This window comes from Equus asinus, chromosome 20 (assembly GCF_041296235.1).
Source record: "Equus asinus isolate D_3611 breed Donkey chromosome 20, EquAss-T2T_v2, whole genome shotgun sequence".
Taxonomy (NCBI): Eukaryota; Metazoa; Chordata; class Mammalia; order Perissodactyla; family Equidae; genus Equus; species Equus asinus.
In genome coordinates, this window is record NC_091809.1 from 57181489 (window position 1) to 57202633 (window position 21145).

The window sequence follows — 21145 nt, forward strand, 5'->3', positions numbered from 1 at the left end:
CAAGTGAGCCTTTAGAAGGAAAGAAGGTAAGAGAGGAGGAAGAAACCAGTTCTAAAAAGCACCTAAATCATAATGAGTGTGTTTGGTTCTTTACTTGTTAACTTCCAATCCTGAAGAAAAGTGTAGAGGGAAAGGCACCCGGTGATTTACTGTTTAGCATTCAAGGATTTGGAATATATTTTTACCTTTAAGTGGCTCCTTAATGGGAACATTTGATTCATCATCTATATTTTATACTATATAACTGAGTTGCATAATTGCAGTAGGATTCTTTTTATGCTAGAGAAACACTTTTTCAAGGGTCTAAATAATATGTTGAAAGCTTTTCTTCATCAGAGGAGGCACAGCTGTTTTTCTGAAAAGCATTTAAATACATCATGGAAGTGGATAACACCAATTAAAAATGGAATGGAATAATATTTGGCAGATATTTGAGTGGGTTTTAGAAACAAGTGTTCTCATGAATATTATGGTTCCTGAATAACTGAAGTGTCATCACTTATTTTGGATGCAGAATTTGTGACATTTGTTTAATGTCTGTCTGTACTACTAGACATAACTCTGTGACAGCAAGGACTCTGGCTATTTTAATCATCATTTTTTTCCTCCAGCATCCAGCATAATGTTTAGCATGTAGTTGGTGGTCAATAAATATTTGCTGAATGAATAACTAAATGAACGGAGGCAAAGAAGAGGTCATGTGTGAAAGGTATTTGAGATTCATGCGCATATGTGGCCTAACTAATCTTTTGAATGGAACAAGCAGCCATTTGAAGCAAATCTAACATGTAAAATTGTGTTTTCACAAAAGATAATAATGCCTCATTGTATTCAAGATGACACAACTCTACCAAAATTAATTTACATGCAACTTGTTTGGAATTCACAGCTTCCATACTTTTAGTTGAACTGCCTGCACTGTGCTTTAGGCTAAGGATACAAATACAAATGCTGTAATGCCATGTGCTGAGCAGGAGGGTGCCATCCAGGCAGCTAGCTGGGAAAGGAAAAGGGAAGAAAACTTAACAATTGTTAAACACCTACTGTATGTCTGTAATACCTACTGAATGTACTGAATGCTATGTAACAGTAATTTTATATTCATTATCTCAGTCAAACTTAATGACAGCTCTCAAGATAGGTATTATTTTCCTCACTTTTTTTTTAATGGAATTTGGTGGAGTTATGCAACTTGTATATGTTTATACATGTAAGTGAGGAAAGAGCAATTTTTAACCCAAGTGTGATTGCAAAGTTCTTGCTCATTCTACTCTACCACTTGAGAAGAAACTCGTTGGTTAAACACTTTTCCCATCCTGCTCTGCTGAAGGGATTCTGGCCATTATACCTTTGTTGCTGCTGGAAGAGGCACTACAAGAACACTTACACTCAGGGAAAAAGAAGTAGGTCTTAAGGGATTACAGAAAATTGGTTTCTTGTCAAAAAGCCACTTCTTAAAGCAAACCAAGTTTGAGCTGTCAATTGGAAAAGGACAAATACATATATAACAGACAAATAAGATTGCACTATTCAACATTTCTCTTTTTTTTGTAATTATGCCTTTCTAAAGCAAACCACAAAATTAAAATCCTGGAAAAAATTTGTAGGTAACCATGGCTGGATGGAAATACTAAACATGTGCAAGGTTTGGTTAGTTCAGATACTAAAAACAGATCCTAAAAGATTTTTCCCATTCTAGAATACAATATTAGAACCAGTAGACAGGTGTTAGTAAAGATCATAAAATGGCTGGTTTAACTGTGCATTGTGATATACTATTTTGTCTATATTCAAATTTTAAGAACACTTGTCAAATGTCTGGGCTGTACACGAAAAAGGAAAACACAAAATAGAAAAAATGAGCCATGTCAGTTACTTTATTAGTCAAAGTTACAAATTTAAGTTTTTTGAATTCTCAGAACCATTTCTGGGATTTTCATAGTTAAATAAATTCTGATTTAAAAGGCTTTTACTCTTCACTCTAAATTATTAGGATATTATAGAAAAGATTAATCTCTAATAACAATAAATCACGGTTCAATATCATAGGGAAAGAACCATGATTTGTTGTTCAAAGAATACTATTGATAATTTGTTCTGACTGAATCTTAGTGTGTATGTGAGTGTGTGTTTGTGTGTGATGAAAACAGAGAATGCTTTTGGGTTTTGGGAAATTATAACAGAATACACCTGGTGTAATAATCTCTATAATCATAATCTTTTTGAAAGCATTGAGATTTGAAGTATATATTTCCTTGTTTTTACAATAAAATAACATTTTTTCTAATAACTTTTCTTAGAAAAGTTAAAATCTTTTATGACCAAGAAAATCAGACTTTATATTAGAACATAGACTTTTGAAAAGAATCAAATTTATATATCTGTTTCTTAGCCTATAAAATAAAGAGAAGTTTATTCATCCTATCCAAAAGAAAATAAATTATGCTATATAAAGTTTCATCATGTATATAAAGTAATTTATGTGAAGTGTTGAACAGATCGACGGACATGTATACTATATTACAAACTATACAAGGGGATTCCAATATTTTTTTCCAAATAACTTGATTATCTGGCATACTATGAAAGAAAAGAATGGGTTTCAGAAATTATGTAATAACATTAAGATCCACAGTTTCTGAATAATCATGAACATTTCAAATTTAATAGTTTTCTAACATATCCAGCCATTTTCTTAGAGAGGTGTGGAATTAATGAATATGCCTTCAGTATAATTCTCCAGCCATCTGATAATTCACCTAACATTAACTTCCTCTAAAGGAAGCCTGCACAATTCAACCCCCAGAGGGGCTTGGCAGGGAGTGTGAATGGGTGAAACAGGCCAAGGAAAGGCTGATGACATCAGCAAGGAACTTGAGTACTTGTCCATCTGTAGGGGCTAGCCAGTCCTGTCCCCGGGTCATTGGTGCCCAGAGGGATCATGGCCCAATGTGGCTGGGAATTCTGAATTTTTGACAGAATCTTTAAATATGAATATTTGTGAGTAGTCCTCTCATTTTAAAATGGTGGCCATCAATTAAAACCATTTATTTTAGAGTGGGTCAGGACAACTTCATTTGTGGGCACGGTATTGCCTAGAACTGACAGTTTTCTGGAGTATTGCTGCCTTCTGTACCTTTAGGTTTAACAATATATTCCCAAACTAAATTTTCTGATCTCTACAGTGTTCATTTTAACTTGGTACTCTTAAATTTGAGCTGTTTATTGTCAGTATTAAAATGCACGTGTAAGTATTTAAGAGTGTATCCTTCTAGTGCCAAGGAGAAAATATATTTCCTGAATTGGGAAATTCATTACTGGAAAAGACCTTAGAGACTATCTAGATGGAATATCTCCTTTTACAGAGGAGGAAAATGAATGCCTAAGACATAAAGTCCCATGGCCTTTAGACACTGACAAAGTACAGCAGACATCCTTAGCTTAGAAAAAAGAGTAGAGATTAAAACGTCCATTCAAACGAGAGGAACAATTCAATAGCAATATCCTCCCTATAAATTAATAGATACTTGAAATTTGTAGAGCACATTGTTTGTTCCTGATAGGGCAGGGGAGAGATCTGTGAGCGAGGAAAGTGTACACTACCCTGTGTCCTGGTATTATTTAAATTATATTTTATGTAATTGTTGAGCTCAGAGAGTATGACAAATACTTCTGTAGATTTTCATTATGGGTCTGAGCACATTTAATTACTCAAATATTTAATCAGTAGTACTTCATGCTATGTTAACTGTTCTCTCTTTTCTTCTGCTGATTAAGACAAATAAGTTGCTTATTTCTTCTGTTCACTTACTGGCACACAGACATGTTAGCCATGGTTCACTATATTGAGTCTTTAGAGAGATTGTTCTTTTGGCAACTTGATTTTTCTTTTTTTCTGACTTAATGCTCACAGACATCATGGGATAAAGTTTCTAAGAAATTAACATGAAAGTTAATTATTTTGAAGAATATTTTGTGTCTGAGGTAGCTATATATTAATTCAGCCTATAATTACTGATTTGCATATTATTTACACATTTCAGGTACTCTGTTAGGGGCTGAAAAAACAAGAATAAGTAAACTACATTCTATAATTTTGAGAATATGCAAAATTAAAACTTTATGTGATTGTATTTAATTCCACCAGGGCTAGAATATTCATTCAACAATATTGATCATGTACTCTGAGTTAGGCAATGTGCTAGGTGCTGGAGGACATCCTGATGAAGAATTCACATGTGATCCCTACTCATATTGAACAAATGATGACAAGTAGAATAAGTATATTGAAGGGAAGAGGGGTAAAGGGTAGATATTGAATCTGAGTATTAACTAGGAGTATGCCAGTCACAAAGTGAGGAAACACTTTTTCAGACATAAAAATTGAAAATTGCAAAGAGTTATAAAGAAACTGAAGAAAGGCTATTTTGTTTGGTGCCTAGAGAGGGAGAGGAATTGGTGAGTGATAAGGCCGAAGAGGAAGTGCAAAGCCAGGTCTTGGGGAACAGTGCAAGAACGATGTAGATTTTGGACTTGATCCTAAGGAGAAAAGGAAACTACTCTCCTGTCTGAGGCAGGAGAATGAAGTGATCCAATCTGTGTTTTTAGAATACTAGTTGCTTGTGAAAAACTAATTAAACAGGGCTAGTGATGGATCCTGGGAAACTTGATAGCCACTATTGTAGAAGTCCAGGCAAAAGTTGCTGATAGTTTAGAACTGAGGGGCTGTGAAGATGGAGAGAAATACACGGGCTCAAGGTACACTTCACAAGTAGAATTAATAGGCTTTGGTGATTAATTACACATGAGTATTAGGCAAAAGTCGCATCTCAGTCTCTTACTAAAGCAGCTGGCTGAATGCTAGCCAGTGTGTTCACCATTCACTGAGGTGGAGCAAGCTGTGGGAGGGTTAGTGAGTCCAGTTTTTTACATGCTGAGTTTGAGATGCTTGGAGAAAGTTCAAAGAGAAATGTCAATTAGGCAATTGGGTACATACACATAGAGCTGGAGATAGAAATTTTAGATATATAAAAAATAAATGGCTTCTGAATTTAGAGGACTAGGAACAACAGTTAGGAGAAACCTACCTAGTGTGGCTAGCAGAGTAGCCTTAGCAGGAAGGTATCAGAATAAGGAGAAAATCAGTACAACACGATATCATGGAATCCAATAGAAAAAAAGTGCTTCAAAATGGAGAGGGTGTCATTAGTATCAAATCCTGCTGGGGTAAGGGTGGGGCATCAAGCAAAGTAAGAACAGAAGTCATTGGAAACCAGAGAGAAACCAAGGAATGAGAGCAAAATGTCCTTAAAGATACAAAGAATACATCTCTTTCATATTATGCGGGAGTCTTTTAACGTCTATGTTCAAACATTAGGTTCTTATATGTATCGTATACAGCTTCATGCTTCTCTCTACCCACTTATACATATTAATACAGTATCTTATCTAAAGTGTTGTTCATCCAATAATGTGATATTGAAGATATCATTGGTTATAATTATTTTCTTGGGCTTTGGTAACTTTACAATGATAAGGTAATGAAACACAAGATGTGAAGACGCTGCTTATGTGTGAGCTACACAATTTGGACATTGAGACACATCACATAAGATAATGAATGTGAAAGCAAAGTGTCAACTGCGAAGTACTATGCAATTCATGACAGCAGTGTAATAGATGTTAGTCATTCTTTTCGGCGCTCGATATCTGAAATGCTTGCTGTGTTTAGAGAATTCACCACCTCATGTGTATTGGATCCTGAAGATGCCAGATATTGTTCTCCCAGCCTCCCTGGACACTAAGATGTGGACTTGTGTGCCAGTTAGCAACTTATTTCTCTTGACTCCAAACCTACTTTTTTGCGTGTGTGTGTGTGCGTGTGACACTGGTGCTGCGTCCTGTGAACACTCTCCTTTGCCAGCTGGTGGGATGTGAGGATTTGCCAACACACGGCACTAGAGTTAACCCACAAAGTGACTGTAGCAGGCAGACATTTCCATTAGAGTTCAGTCCTTCATTATTATTTTTCCATGCAGGAGTCCAGCAACTCCCTCAAGGGAGCTCCAGAAGCACCCTTAGACTTCCAAGCATCTCCAGCACACCAGAACTCTCCAGCAACACACACCTGCTTCTATAAACCTGCTCACCTTGCACATGCCAGCAGCTTCTAATGCTTCTGGAGATCTGATTCTGCTGGCTAACACCCTCCACTCAATGGATCTGCTCAGGCTACTTCTAGAAACCAGTACTGGCCTGCGACCTCTGGCAAGTTTCTTTGCCACCTGTAGGCTGCAATTTCCTAAGGTAGCTACACTGTTTTTGAAGAAGTCGGATTTCCACCTTGGTAGGGAACCTTCCCTCAGCCTTTAACTCCTGTTGTTCACTCTTCCTTAGCCTAGGATGGTAGCTATTCTTTTGCACTCGCTAATCCTGGACCCTTTAGAGTCCTCTTGTATGCCTTTTAGTACTTAACTTCCTTCTACTAATGACTCTTCATATTAATTCCCATTCCCCCTGCAAATCAATTGTGCGGTTTCTGATTCACGATTAGACTCTAACTGGTATAGCTTATGATCTGGATTCTGCCAATCCAAGTAGGTATTAATGATTTGTAGAAGCAGCAGCCACAGGACACCGTCTGTGCTGGTGGCAGTCAGGTTTTAGCCTTAATGAGTTCCTAGTGCCACAGGCTGTACACTGTGTGCAGGGCTAAAACCAGGCAATGGCAGGTGTGTCCTCACCGGACCATTTTGTGGTCAATTTTGGCAACGTTCATGTCTTGTTTTTTTAGATCTAGTTAACCAGTCCTCCTGGCAGTTCTGGGAAGTACTTAGTAACTTTTTAATGAATTATTTTTTGACGTAAGTGAGCGGGAATTAGTTTCTGTTGCTTGCTACTAAGAACACTGCTAGAAATAGCTAATATTTATTGAGTGCTTAAATTGTTCAGGCATTGTTCTAATTAGTCTATATGTATTATAACATTTAATCCTCATACAAATCCTATAAAGTATTGATTATCCACATTTTACCAATGAGGAAACTAAAGCTCAGAGAGAAAAAGATTTGTCCAAGTTCACAGAACTAAGTAGTAGAGATGACAGTCAAATCCAGAAGTGATTTCTAAATCTGCTGGTCTTAATTGCACATACAGACATCCTCTTTATTATTTTTGTGACAACAATGTGATCAGTCACAGAGTTTTATTTTTTCCCAACAAGATAGGAATTATATCTGACTGTGAAGCTAGAGAGAAAAATCTACTCCTGTATCATTAGTTTTCAGATCCAGAGCTAAAAATTTCTTGAGCTTTGGGACCCAACTGTCAACTATTTCCCTGGGTATCTTTTTCTTATCATATTCTACCTATTTCTCATAGTTACATAAAAAACTGATATATTGAGAAGTCTGCATGAGATAACTATTTGTTCTCTGTCCAGTGAATGGTCTAGATTAGGAAGGAAGAAGAAATTGAGGTTAAGGTTAATTCCTACTAAAATTAAGGGAAATAAAGTTAATAGGGAGTAAGAATTCTATATCCTGCTTTCCTCGTAGTCTGAATAATTTTTCTTCCTGAATTTACACACCCTAACTCTCTAATTTGTCCTTTTAATATCATCTTATTAATTTACTATTAATGCTGAGCAATCGTTATTTTTCATTAGATATGTTGATATCTTTCATTCTTGAAAAAATGTGAAATTTATATTTTTATTTTAATAGCATAATATTGTAATTCAGTAAGACACTTTAAGGGCATTAGTTCAAAAGACAGCTTAAGGCAACTAAATGCTCAATTTCTGGACCATTTTAGAAAAAGTCATGGTTTAAACAATTTAAAGAGCCCATTACACTCAGTCACATTTTAAAAATTGTGTAATTTGATTAAATTGACATTTAAATGTCAAGTACTTTTCCAGCATTTCCTTTTTCATGATTGCTCATGCTGAGACATTTGTGAGTAATTAGGAAGGTTTTCTCTCCCTCTTTCTCTTTTAATCAGTCGATCTCTTCAACTTTATTCATTGACACATTCTAGCGTCCAGTTGTCTTCTTCCTGAAATTGAACTTCCATCACTAAAACTGAGTTGTTGTATCTTTAAAAGTTTTAATATTTAATTAAATGGAGATCATTTGAAAGAAGAAATATTCATTGAAATAAGTTGACTTATAGAAGTGAAAAATTCTATGTGTGATTATACTATTAGTTTAGTGGTAACATAATTTCATTTAAAAAATGTCTTGAGCATGTAAATTTGGTTGAAAAGTTTAAATTTTTAAATATTCACCTAAATTTTTAGTTTTTTGTGTGTGTAATTCAATAGATATATAGTATAGTTATGATATATTAACAACATATATATACTATATATAGCTATAGCTAAACTGAAATATAATTGCAAGGAAATATAAATTAAATGATACCATTTTACATTTTGAAATTAGAGATTTTAAAGAAATAGTAGTCAATATTGGTAGAAGCATGATGAGACGGGAACTTGTATTTATTGCTGATAGAAACATGAATTTGTATAACTATAAACACTATATACAAATGCCTATGAAGAGTCTTAAAAACTTTCATATCAAGTAGCTTGTGGGAAGTGATCCTAAAAGACTAGTATACAAAGATGTGTCATCTCAACAATACAGCAGTGGAGGGAAATTGGAAGCTACTGAATTTCCCAATATTGAAAGATTTCACAGTTGGATATAAAACATGATTTCAAGTTAGGAAAGAGAGTAGAAGAATGTGTGCCAAAATATCAAGAAAATTTATCTTTGAGAGACAAGTATATGAAATTTTTATATATTCTTTGATAATTTCCAGCTTACATCAAATTTATTACAATTGACATTGATGACCTTTATAATTAGGAATAATAAGCTTTATCTTGAATTCAAGAAGATAACAACTGGTTCTTACACAGAGTCAACAATCTGAGCTCAAGATCAAAGCTCTCCCCTACATCTCTACTGCCCAGTGTCCTGGGCCGGGTGAGCTCTCCATGTCCAACACTGGTGACTCAGTGGATGAGATTCAGCCTGCTGTGGGAAAAGCTGGGGGAAGAATGTTCCAGGCAGAAGGGAGAAAGCTCTAAAGGTCAGGATTAATAGTTACACAAGTAATTTGTGCAATTACTTGTTTAATTAAGTTTTTCTTTTCTGGTTGGCTGTGAACCCCGCGTGGTCGTGGCCTTCTGCAGGAGTCTGGTTGGCTGTGAACCCCGCGTGGTTGCGGTCTTCTGCAGGAGTCTATCTGCAGCACTTTGTACAGTGCTTTGCATCATTAACAAATATTTGTAGAATCAACGAAAGAAATCCAATTCTAGAATATTCCTTAATGTGCCTGTTTGAGTCCAAGTTCATAGATTCTTTTTGTAAACAACAAAACACATGTTCCCGGATGTTATGCTCAGAGTAAAATTAAACTATGAGTCCTTGAATCTGGTTATTTCCCCAGACTGTTTGTAAGAATGGGTGAAAGGGAAATGAAAATTCAGGCACAATGGAACAGGAGGGGAAAAGATGCGTTCTTGGTTGTTAGGTGGGGCTCAGAAATAAATCTAAATCACTAACAGAAGAACTGGAATTTTCTCTCTCCTTAAAACCATTCTACCCTCGGTGGTGATCTGTTCCTAAATGGTTATTTTTACAATGAACCCCAAGGGGTCCCTTAATTAGCAAAGCAGATTAGCTAGAGGTAAAAAGGCCCTAAACATAGGCCCCAAATCAGTGTAATCATCTAGATTAAAAATAGGGAGCAGGCCCAAATTCCAGGAACAAGGCTCTGATCTCAAGTAGAAGGACCCAAACCGCACAAATGTACATGTTGCTCAAGGCAGACTGCCTCACCCCCACTTGACTTTTAGAAAGCAGCATCTCTTTCTATTTAAAACTTTGGGCAAAGCCTGGAGGTTTTGGATAAAGCCTATTTTACCAAGCACTGAATAGCTTCTATCCAAGTCATCCCAAAGTATACTTTTTTCCTGATACCCCTAGAGGGCTTGGGATAGTATTCCAAAGGGGCAGCCAATTGTTCTGCAGCCTGAATCTGTGACGTTGCACAATCCTGCAGTGTCTCTGTGATGTGACAGGTTGGAGATTTATCTACCCAACCTTTTTGCACACTTCTCAGAAATGTGAAAAGCTACTTGACAGGACATGTCATACATAAAACATAAATGACTAAGGGGCCAAGCAGGTAAAGTGAATAAAGCAATTTGGTTGTGGACTAGCTCACTTCTTACTCTGCTTGGTCCTTAACGACAGCAGAAGTGTGCTTTTTAGACAAGGACACATTTTGTTTACACATTCTTCATTTTCACCAAAATATATGCCTCTTTACATTTTTGAATAACACATGATTTCCTAGGTCTTACATTTTCTTTTCTCATATTGGATATAATCATGGAGGCAAGAAACATTTCACTTTTCTTTTAAGTCTACTTCCTGAAAAAACAGAGTTCAAGAACAATGAAGGGTGACCCCAGGCCGCTGGCAATCTGGAAAGCGCTTGGCTGTCTGAGGTCATTTGCTGCTACTCTGCTCTAACCAATGATTTCTCTGCAGACATGTAGGCCCAGTAGTGCTGCATCTTAAAATGTCTGGAAAAAGCCAGAAACTTGAAATTTTAGGAACAACCTCACAATTTAAAAATATTAGCCCGTAGTTGAAATTTAAAAATTACTGTTGGCTGAAGAAAATACTAGTCTGGAGGTCAAATTTGCCACATTGACACAATTTCAAACCTTTGGTGTAGTAAATCAGAAGAGGTTGTTTTCACAGATGGGAGGTGAATATATTTTGCAACACGTTGAAGAATAAAGTGCAATAGTTAGTACTGCTTATGAGGACTCTTAGGATGAAAGAAGCTGAGTGAAAGACTAATTGACAGGTTTTGATAGTAATGTGAGGAAATTTAATTTAAAGGATCTTAGTTGCTGTGAAAAATACAGTATAGAACACGAAACCCTCCACATTTATAGTTTCAATAGTTATTATTTGGAATATTACCCATGCCATGTTGGGCTCTTCTTTTCCATCAATGAGTTTCTACCTCCCACTTAGCCAAAGTCATCCGAGTACAAGTCTTTCTTTACAAGTCTAACTTGTAAAGAAACAGTGAAACAACAACTTTATGGGATGTATTCCCATCCCTTTTCACAGGGACCTCAAGAAGAAAAGCCCCATGACTGATGAGGGCTTCCTCACTCATTTTCAGAATAAACTGATTACACATACATAAAATAAACATGTCTCGAGTGCCTATTATGTGCCTGCTGCCCACGATGCCACGTTCTGAGGACTAAACAAACTCTGTTCCTGCACTAAAGTAGTTCATAACTATGCATTCATTTCTGCTTGCTCAGAATTCTCCAATGACGCATTTCTAATTTACAAAATGTAAAAGCATACGTATGCACAAAGAAGGATTGTTGGTTTGATGAGAGATATGTCCACCATAGATCAGGAATCCTAACTCCCAAAACATACCGGCTCATGGGAAAACTCTACAGTTAGCTAATCGTTCCAACAACTCCTAACTCCAATCACAATTCTCTGCAGCAAACACAAAGAGTGATAGGGAAAACGGAGAATTCTGTTTAGTCATTCCTACCCTTTGGCTGAACACTACAACTCCTTGTAGCACTAAACTTAAAATTTAAGAATCGAATCCCAAGACCAGGTAACAATGCCTGAGGAGGTTCAGCTTGTCTGCTCTAGAAATCAACACCATACAGTCATCAGTCAACATACTTTTAAATTAAAAAAATGACTTAAAAAGTCAATTCTTCAGATCAAAAGACAGACAGAGGGGGCGGGGGAGAGAGAAAGAGAGAGAGATCAACTTTTTAAGAATAAGGGCTGCAACAACTGTTAATGCCTCAAATATGGAGCTCAACGACATACCTATGATGTAAGCTCACTCATGTGTAACTCCTCACCTTGCGTACCCTTGCTGGTTCCAAACTCCTAAGTAGGCAGCTGATTGAAATTGACAAGAATTCTGCTCTAGGAGCTTCAGCAAGCACAAATCTTTTCCATTTCAATACCCTAGTAGCTCAAAGGAATGAGCTGTCAACAGGGAGCAATGGAATGGAAAGGCACGTATTCGTTTCCTCTCCTTCCATCAGCACTTACGTTAACAGTAAATCCAGGCCTCCATGTTAGCTTCTTTTAAGAGGTGTTAGTTAACTAGGTCAAAAATAACCACTACTACCCAAAACAAAAAAAAGAGACCTCACTAGGGCCTTAAATATGCATACGATTTGGTAAGAAAATAATCAATTCTATTTTAGATGGCTGGTATTTTTAACTCTCTGCTATCAAGTTTCTTCTAATAAATTGCTCTCACTTTGCGGTAAAGAGCATGCAAAAGATTTTTTTTGAGAAAAACAGTTGCCTACAGATTTTGAAATTGATAATCCCTCAAAGAGACAAATATATTATCTTTGAAGATTCTATGAATCTTTATGAATAATGGCACTCTGTTGTATCACAACCTGTGACCTCTTCCACGCTTTCTTCAAAGGATAATGCTACTGATAGTTAGTATTTGCTTTGTACCATATGGCTTAAAAAGCATATTTGCATGTGTTAGGCAATTGTTCCATCCACAGCAGACTAAACAGTTTCCTCATTCTTTTCTATATGTGTTATCATGGTTTAGCAATAGTCTTCTGTTGTTATTTATATTGGCTTCAAAATCATTGAAACCTTCTTCATCTGTCTCAAACATCCATCTGTCCACCTATCCATTCATCCATCCAATGAGTCAAATTTGTCGACATTTGTTTTGTGCAAAGCATCACAACAACTGAGGTGGGAGAGAGACTGTTCTTACATCACTATGTGGTTGGTACTGCTGCCTGGAGCCTCACCCAGGTATCAGTCATCTGTGAATTATACCAAGGATCCAATCACACTCCCTTAAATAATTACACTAGAGAAATCTTGGCTTTAAAACTCAATTAATTTGTCCCTTAGTCAGTGTTACACATGTATTCCATATGTTTGTGTGATGACATTGAATTTTGTATACTGGCTTCACAGGTACTACCATCCTTAAATATTTTGACTACATCTAGTTTGTTTAAATATGGGGTACATATTTGGGGTGAACCATAGTACATGACTATGGTTTTGATTTTAGTACGCAGTTAACCAATGATCCATTTCTTTTTTCAGGAGAGCAATGTCTGCACTTGAATATCTTAGTTTGACTCCATCTTATACTGCCTCTTTGTTGTTCATCTTAGTGAGATGGCTGGCAAGTGGGGAAAATATATTATCATTGGCGTTTGTATTTCTCTACCCCAGGATGACCATTCCTCCTTTCCAAGAAAAGAAACTAATTCGTAAAGATGTCTTTTTAGGAATTCAGAAATATATGTCACTGTATTAATTAAAGAGAGCATCTCTTAGGAATAATCTTGCTTTTGAAGAGAGTGAAGTTTAGTTTTATTTTATGTTCTCTAGAGATTATAATTAACAGTCTTTAAGAAGGTAACTCCTAGAGTAGCTCAGGTAAGAGCAGAATTCCCACTTATGTGTTTTTCTTTTTTCCTTTTCTTAGGTAAATATGCTCTATTTATAGTCACATAGAAAAGTTACCTGCCATAGAGGTTGCCATGATGTGGCATGAAAGAATGAATTTTAAAAAGGTGGCTTAGGGGACTGGACACGTTTGGACTGGCATTTCAGGAATTCTGAGCTTCAATCTTCCTTTTGCACTGGTTTATTCTATGGTGTTAAAGATAATGTGAACCTCCTTTTCAAAAAAAGGGGGAAAGTATTCACTTTTCTTGGATTTTCCACAGATTAATGAATAAATTATCATGGAGGATTTTGCTAAAATAAACGTCTATGTAAAACTGAATAATAAGGATTAAAAAGAGTAGGGAAAGGCAAAGATTCAGAGTTACTTATTTTATGGATTAGAGCAACTGCCTATAAAATGGTAAAAAGTGAGAAGAATTTGCTCTTCTGAAAGTAAAGCATCAAGGTAATTTACATTATAATGTGGTGTCTTCTCTAGTTCAGTACTGAATTACAGTCCATTTGAGTGTGAATTTTTAATCATTCCCCATTGTTACATAATGTTTGCTCTCTGCTACATACAGATATTTCCTCTTAGTTATTAAACCTTATAATACAACATGTGTGGAGAAAGTGGTATTGATGTTAAATACAAGTATTCTTCTCTAGGAGATTGTACTGAGTATACTGATATGCTGGTAATAATGTATGGCGAGGATACACACATACATACAATGAAGAGGTACAGTACAGAAGTCTCTGGGAAACTGTCTCCCAATCCCTTTCTAACCAGAGTCGCTGTACATCACATTCTGCTACAGCAAGATGTTCTAGATTTTCATTGATTGCAATACATTTTAATTTAGGAATCCAAATTTCCCATTCTGTTCTAACCACTGTATGATCATTTAAAATTATTAAATTAAGGAAGTTGTGAGTCCAGTTATAAAGAAAACCTCTGAAAGTCATTTGAAATGTATACATTACCAAATAAACTGTAGAAATAAGCAAATTATTTTACTTTATTATGTAAATAGGCGTTTTTTCATTGTCTTTCTTCTATGCTTTCACTGAATATTCACTTAATCATAGCTAAAATTTGTTCCACAGTATAGAATGGTGTCCTGTCAATCTAGGATCTTTCAATAGATTCTGAAGCCTCTGAGTATAAAGCTAAAGTTCTTGCATATATGGAAAAAGAGATAGATGTAATGCAAAAGAAATTTACAGAGAAATTATAGTCATTGTCTAATGGAAAAATTATGCTTTTTACTATGCCCGTGACTAGTATTTTCAGTTTAACTTATTATTTTTAATATTTGTGGCAGAGTCCACTAACGCTTATTCTCCTCTTGGCACTCAGTTCCACTACATTTCTGGGCATCACTTGCAGTTGCTGGTGGCTGAGTGAATAAGTCCTTCCCAATGGAAATTGGGTAGAAATGATATGAGCCAGTTTCAGGCTTGACACATTTCACCTCTCAAGTGTGCTTTGTACTTTTCTCCTGTCAGCTGAAGGTAGATGACAGGGATGCTTTACAGGGTGCTGGCACACAAGCTGAAGGATCCTGCGACCCCGTTGACCAAGTGGAGGAAAGCCTATCTCCTATTGACTTGAAAACCCACTGTATAGTTACGACTTCTCTTTTATTGATCCTTAGATGTTTGGGTCTCTTTGTTACTGTAGCTTTGCTTACTCTAACTAGAACAGAATTGTATTAAATCCTCTACAGGCATCGAGGATAACATCCTCTGATACCCCTATATAATCTGTACTCTAAGACTTGGCTCAAATCCTGTATCTTCTGTGTAGCCTTCCTTGATTCTTTTATCTTGATGTGAATGATCTCTTCCTGATTGGATTTCTTGTACTAATCAACTGACTACTAATGAGAGTGAAACATCTATCTCTAGGCTTGTTGGCCATTAAAAAAAAAGAGAAACGTGGATAGTTACATATTCTTGCTTCCAGTGGGGACAAAACATAACAGTTCACGGGTGGAGTGAAAGCTTTCTCTGCTGTTAAATTCTAAAAGATGTTTCAAACACGGAACTTCACAAAGGGACAGCAGTGATAGAATAGAAAATGTCTTCAACAACATGCCTAGAACAAATGTAATAAACAGATGTAATAGTATGGTAAGTTATAACATCTTTTGATTATAACCACTGTCATGGTTCGCAGCTCTGCAAGGTACCAATGTAATATGCGGTAAATACGTAACTACTGTTTTCTGGCTTCAATCTAAAGATCAGATTTATACTTATTTGACAACACATTCTTTAGAAATTCTCCATAAAATATAGTATCTGTGTATCAGATTTTTAAAAAATAACAATTGTACAGCAATCAGCTGTGACTGTGACTGTCACCAAGTCTGACCTTGATGACACCAAGTTCTAAGTTCATGGTGAAGCCATTATTTTGGAGACCAGAAAACAGATAGTTTGTCATCCTTTTGCAGACATTAGCAAACCTATTCTGGACTCCTTAGTAATAGAAATCTCTCAAAGACACTTGTTGGAACAGCCAGGAGACGCGCACGCCCACACACACACACACACACACACACACAGATTTCTGGGTCTATTCCAATTTAAAGCATAAAGCTTGCTTAAGACCACAGAGTTATTCTGTGCAGTATAATTGCATTACATTTCTAAACCAGGTGTTACATTGACGTTCAAGAAATATCTGTATCGGCATATCTAGTTTGAGTGATATAGGTTCCTAGTGAATCTGAATAAATAATTATTTGGAAATACATCCACTAAGGTGAGTTTACTAGATATGAACCAATTACATTTTGTAAGATAATTTTATTTTATAATAGGTTATACTAGTTTTATGTCTGATATTTAGGTACCAAGATCAATTGTTGATTGTAGTCACTGCTAATCTGCGGCAGGAAGAGAACAGTATTATTGTACTACGGGGACTTCTCTATCTATGTACTGTAAGGGAAGCAGTCAAACAGGTTATGTAAAAATGGTATCAGATAATTAAAATAATAAAAAACTGAATGCAGGCTAATTTTAAAACACTTATGTTCTTCAGCACAATTTCTTTTATATAAAAATTGCACCAATAACTGCGTTTCAATTATATGTTCATTTGGTTTCTATTTGTTCTTCAAAATTTAAAGTATTTCCCAATAAATTTTTGTAATACTTAGTTTAAAAATTACAAAAATAAGCTTGAGATCATCCATTCCTAAAAAAGTGAAAAGTAATTAATTTTAGTTTATATATCAAATTAGCCTCCCAATTATAATGTTTCTGTAAATTTAAGTTTGGAAGTTAAGACATAATTGCCACAATTCTCACCTACAAGAAGATCAAAAAATATTTTGTAGAACCTACATCTTGTAGAATTTGTCTCAAGGATTTTCTAAGTTGGTTTCTATATTTTCCCGGTAACAAACAAAATTGGCTTAGCACAACTGTGCTCACTGAAGTACCACACAAGGTCCAAAGCCTGCCAGCTACCCTTGCACTTCTTTGCCTGCAGCTGTACCCACTGCTGGTCCTCTGGGGCAGTTATTAATTATTTTTAAATTGTCCTTTTGTTACTTCAATGGCCTCAAGCTACTCTTAATTTCCATTCTGGTTCTGTTTGTGCATCTTTAAAATATTTTATGTTCTTCATTAGCATATATTAATTAATAATTCCTGCACTATTTTCCCTGAGTAATTTAACAACAACCCCAAATTAAAAAGCTTCTTGTACAAGGTAGAGAAGCAGGTAGTTGAAAATTTATGGAAAGCTTCTATCCTCCACAGATCATGCAGGAAAGAACAAACACTCGCACGTAAAATTGGAATGTATAATGCATGGTGGTATTTTTCTAAATTAAGCATGGCTTTTATTTATAAAAGCATTAGAGAAAAATCCGAAAAAGAACCCATAATCCCATCATTTTAATAAATGATTTCATTTGCAAATTTCCTTTGAGTGTATGTCCATATGTACACAATTAAATACATTCAGAACACTTTTTCTGTATTATATTTCAATAGCAACCTGTTACTCAGTAGAAGAGTTTTGCCCAGATTTCTAGAGATACTTATTTTTATATCTCCATCATGAAATTCAACATTTTATCTTATATTTAAAAAACTGAATAATATTTACTGTTCTAAAATATATTTAAACTTAATATATGGTTTCCTTTTATGAAACCATTTTTCCAGTCCTGTTTTCTCTAAATTTTTTTTTTACACTGGTTTCACACTTTTTGAGCCTTCACTAGTTATAAAGAAGGACCTGAGGCCAAATGTACTTTCAATTTCAGACTGCAATGATTTATTCATAGATAACTCACTCAAAGCTTTTTCAACGTTAAAAAAAAAAAAAAAACCTGTATGAAAGAGTCACTAAGTGTGGTCAAGGGAACAAGTAACGTAATTTCTAAATTATGCACAAAAACCAGAATTGGCTGAAATGTTGGGATAATCTTTATGTTGAAAGATAAATATGAATTGACTTCATAATTTGCATGAGGGGGACCTTTTTGCAGTATTTATACCTTTTCCATTTTCTTATTTCAAATAAGATTTAAAAAATCAGTAAATTAAAGGGCTGTCAAAGCATGGACAAGAATATAGCCATAGATCTTCCCACTTCCTTTTAGTTTAGTTAGATCAGATGGTGAAGACTATCTGAAGACTTTTCTTTTTATATCTAGAGATTCTACTTTGGAAAGTTCAACGTGAATTAGATACACCAGTTCTTCAACATAGGGGAAAAAGATCCATCCTATTTCTCAATGTCTTATTATGAGATGTTGGCCATGGAGGGGCATAGATCAAAATACGAATTCATTCAGTGAGATTGGCTTTCTTGATAACTGAGTAAATTGAACTCATTTTTCTAATTATTCATAATAATAATTCTTTACATCTATATAGTGGCAGATAACTAATAAACTAAAACTGAATCTTCTCAAAAAACGCTGTGATAAAGGGAAAGGGAAAGAAACGCTGACATTTATTTCCTGCCAGTTCTTTTCACATTATTTTACATTTAATTCTCACAACTTTGCAAAGTATTGTGGTATCTTCATTTTCAGAGGATGAAACAGGAGTTTACAGAGGTGTTAATAACTTGCCCAATATCAACTGTGGTAAATCATCGAGTCAGAATGGAACTGAATCTCAAGGCCTACTTGGTTCCAAACTCTTAAAGACAGATGCCACATCTTAAAAGAGCTGTAGCACCAAAATTGCCTATAATGTCTGGAACATGAAATGTGCTTAATCAATGTTTATTTAACTGAAATAACCTCTCTTCACTTCCCTATATCACCATCCACGTAATTTCTTCTCAAAGTCACTATCGTAAGGATAGTGTTCTGAGTTAAAGAACAGTATTTTAGTTTCAAAGCGTGGCTGTTATTTTGTTCATTTTCAGGTATTCCCTCATTGAAAGTATATAGATGGAATTCATATAAATCAAGTTACATAACATCAGCAAATTTTAGACACACTAAAACATAAGTATGCCGGATCACATGAAGGAACAATCTTTTCTTATCTTCATAATTTTATCTTTGAAACATAGCTTTGAACTAAATCGGGTGAATAAATTTGAGTTACACGGGTGAGAGATACATTGTGTATCGCTTTAAGTAGACAATGTGTGGAGGTAGTGGGCTCAGGGGTCGGGGTTTTTCTGATATTATACCATGAGACCACAACTCATTTTAGAGGTCTCATCCGTGACATAACCGAGGCCATTACTGCTTCCGACAGATCACTAAAGCTACAAAGAACAAACCAATGAAGGGAAAAAAGTGTTTCTTTTTATTACAAAGAATAAACCAGGGCGAACACGACTGCTTATACATTGGCCCCAGCTTCACAAAGGCAAGCATTCCAGGGTGAGCTGACTTGCCGGTGTGAAACTTGTCAGTCAAAAACTTGCTTCCCTGTTGATGCAATATGATAAATAATAATAAAATATAATACGCTACATGTTTGGGATGGCAGTATTAATGAACTGACAGTCTTTCCAATTAGCGAATAACTCCACTAAAACTTGATCTCCTTTTATGTACCTTTAATGTACCACGTATTGTATATCCCACAAATTTGTGTGTCTTCCTTTAAACCCCCTTTTACTCTCTCTCTAGAACCCACCACTGCACATCCTATATGGATCATGGAGCTCTGCTGATTTACTATTTTTCTTACAATTCACCCCCCTCCTCTCTCTCTGTCTCTGCTATGGACATCTTAATCCAAACCACCATCAATAGTTATCCTTTTTAGTTCTCTCCCTCTCTCCTTCCCTCCCTCTCTTTTAGAATGTTTCCTAATTTGGGTGTCTGATATTTTCAAATGTGGCAGAAATACCACAGTACAGATGCTGTGCCCTTCTTAGTGTGGAGGCACACGACGTTGATATGTTTTGTTACTGGTGATGTCAACTTCAATCACTTTGTTAAGATGGAGTCCGCCGGGTTTCTCCGCTGTAAAGTTAGAATTTTCTCTTTAATAATTAAGAAGTATTTTGTGGAGACTACTTTGACTATTCAAATATCCTGTTTCTTACCATAACGTCACCTATTGATTTTAGCATCCATAGATCATTCTTTCCTGCAACAATTATTACTGTGTTGTTTGCCATATGATGAGTTTCAGTTTCCAGCCTTCCTTCTACGTTATTCATCGGGATTGTGCTGAAAGGAAGAGTTGCGTCTTCTCTTCTATTTATTTATTTATTTAATTATTTACTTATATCAATTGGGACTCATGGATATTTATTTTATTCTATGATTATCCTACATTACAACCGTTATTTTTTTGCTCACATTGTCCCAGATTTGGCCATTGGTAGCTGCTTCAAGTTGGCTCCTGAATCCTTTCCACATGCTTCTCCAAGTTGTTTCATAAGCACTTCCTTACTTTCTGATACCACAAGATGATCCTATGTCATCTTATATTTTTCCTGTCTTAGTACTGTAATGAGCCATATTTCTAAAGAGCCTTGTCTCTGGTTGAAGAATGGAATTCAGAAATCAAGATCTGCATGCCAGGTGTGTTTATTGCTAAAGAGATGTTCTTGCTTCTAGGCCCTCTCAGTGAACAGAGCTTGGAAATACATGTATGGACACTCACACACACATATACACATTTATATTTGTTTCTATATCTCAGACTCTATATAGATAGTAAAAATCATGAGTTCATACTTATACCTCTCATTTCAGTCCAACACCAGAGGGCTCATTCTAGTGTTTCCCCTTTTCTTATTTGTAACCTTGTTGTTATTATCCACATTATATTTATTTATTAGTACACACACAAAGTCTTTCAGAATTTCTAGTCAACAATTTTACAAACTACAGTACAATATTTATGTGTAGTATATATTTGTGTATGGTATACGATCAAAATATTGTTTCCCAAAATTACTTATGTCTTTTTTCTCTACCCCTTTCAGTATGGTTATGTCATTCACTTGTAACATAGTTAGGTAAATTTGTTATTTTTTGTATTCCATTTTGGATTTTCTCTACATCCAGGTTGGTTTTATTTATTTACATTTTGGGGTATGATCTAAAAGACAGTGCTATACAGAAAAGTACACTTAGAGA

At 35.5% G+C, this 21145-nt stretch overlaps 1 protein-coding gene across 7 annotated transcripts in view; it reads right to left on the reverse strand.

Moving 5' to 3' along the window:
• The window catches only part of GRIA4 (glutamate ionotropic receptor AMPA type subunit 4), a 364116-nt gene that overhangs the window by 255289 nt on the left and 87682 nt on the right, over positions 1 to 21145 (reverse strand). The window lies entirely within an intron of this gene.